This window comes from Pteropus medius, unplaced genomic scaffold, assembly GCF_902729225.1.
Source record: "Pteropus medius unplaced genomic scaffold, Ma_sr-lr_union100, whole genome shotgun sequence".
In the NCBI taxonomy this organism is placed as follows: Eukaryota; Metazoa; Chordata; class Mammalia; order Chiroptera; family Pteropodidae; genus Pteropus; species Pteropus medius.
In genome coordinates, this window is record NW_024355206.1 from 4597673 (window position 1) to 4600056 (window position 2384).

Consider the following 2384-nt stretch of genomic DNA (forward strand, 5'->3'; position numbering starts at 1 on the left):
GCGCTTCCGGAGGCCGCGCGCCGCGCCGCGCCCCGCCCCGCCCGGAGCTGTGGGCGCGTCCCCGCCGGCGGGGTGCGAGGGCGCGCGCGGCGCCCAGCGGGGCCGGAGGGGCCCGTGAGCGCGTCTCAGCGCCGCGCCCCAGGGGTGGGGCTTCTGCGGGCTGGGTGGGGCCGGCCCTGGGCGCCGCCGCAGAGCCCTCCCGCACGTACCTGGGACAGGTCCCCAGGCTGTCCGTCAAGGAGTTACTCACTTGGAAGTGGAGCGGGGGTTGGGCAAAGGCCAAGGGAGCCCGCGGGAGGGGAGACGTGAGTCCTCACTGTCCCCTCCCCCAGGAACGTCCAAGTCACCCCACTCCAGATGCCGCTGTTCCTCTCTGCATCTACCAGCTGACTTTCTGTAAGCCTTCTCTCGTCCTGTTCCTCTTCCTCTCTTCTGTCCCTGTTTTGGAGCATATCCTTGTGGACTCATGGATTCTTTTTTCCTCTTTTTTTTTTTAAATGTGTTATAATTCATTACCAAAAGCTAACCGTATTTTAAATGTCAAAGAAACCTCACACGTATCAAAGCAAAAACAGAACAGGCCACTTAATCCGGTATCATCAACTAGATCTAACAGACACACACAGCACATGCTCCATACACATTCTTCTCAAGTGCCCGTGGGACATTTTCCAGGATAGACCATATTGACGTTTCAACAGATTTTAAAATATACATGTTATGTGAAGTATGTTCTCTGATCACAATGGGATGAAGGTAGAAATCAATAACTAAAGGAAAACTGGGAAATTCACACATTTTTGGAAATTGAACAACACACTTTTACACAACCAATGGATCAAAGAAGAAATCACAAGGGAAATTAGAAAATACTTAGAGACAAATGAAAACAAAAACACGACAAACGAAACCTTATGGGACGCAGTGAAAGCACTGCTAAGGGGGAAGTTTACAGCTACAGATGCTCACGTTAAAAAAAAAACAAACACGGAAGAGCTCAAATCAACAACCCTTAAAACTTAAGGAACTAGAAAAAAAGAACAAATTGAACCCAAAGCTAGCAGAAAGAAGTCATATTACAGCATTGAAAAACAGAGAACAGAAAAATACAGAAAATTAATGTTTAATATGTATACTTTTAAACTTTTCCCTGTATATCGAAGAACATATCCATCTAGTATTGATCCATATCAAATATATCCCTAAACAGAATTTAAAAAAAATAAAAATGGTATCACACTACACATATTTCTCAGAAACTTTCTTTTTTTCACTTAATACATCGTGGAAATCCTTCCATGCCAAGCAGTTTGAGAATGGATACCTTCACCTGCTCAGAGAATAGATGCTAAATAAACTTTTGAGAGCTTAGATGATGAGCTTCTGAGTTCATATCGCAAAGTAAGCTTAACTCTGATACCAAAACCTGACCAAGAGCACTCAAAGGAAACTATCAGCCAATCACTCATTGTGTGGAATAATAAAGCTCTTTTGATGAACGTTTATTGATATGAGAAAGAATCAAAACTGAATGAAAGAGCAGGTTACAGAACAAGATGTATAGGATACCATTTCGTCCAATGGGCTCACAGTACATCGTTTTGTTTTAAACGTGTTTCATATATATTATATTATATGTGTGTGTGTATATATATGTGTATATATATGTGTGTGTGTATATGTACATATATACATATGTATGTGTGTATATATATGTGTATGTATATATATGTGTATATATATATGGCTGAAAGTTTATAACCACTGTTACTAACCTGGTATATTGCAGGGTGATAGGATTCTGAGTGAGTCTTCCCACTTTGTATTACTTTTCTTATGATAGGGTAAGAAAGAGGTGTGTTTTTTTTTTCCAAGTAAAAATATTGTGAGATTTGACTACATACACTTCTTGAATTAGCTAACTGGTAAGCTATAGCAAGGACATGAGCACGTTTACACCATAAGACGCAGTTTATTTCTTTCACTTCTTCTGAAATGCTATCACCTCTCATTTGACTAAATGCAATTTAATTTAGTTCCACACTTACAGCTTACTCCCATGTGGATGGCACCAGGAGTGTGACTACAAAGATGACTAGAACATATTACTGGCGTGAAATAAGTGAATAAGGAGGGAGGAACCCATTAGGACCTGTTCAGCTAGAAATAAAACTTCTTTTTGGATTAAAAAAATATGTAACAGCAAAGGCAATTTGCACTACCTTAGATTAAATTCAGTTTACTTATGGAGCTCTCCTTTCTTTGCTTGTCATTGCTTTCTGGAATTCAGCCTAGGAAAGTAGTATATGTCACCATGTGTGCTAGTTTATAATTAGAACAAACGTGAGGACTTACAAGAAACAGACCTATTGGCAAAAAAACAT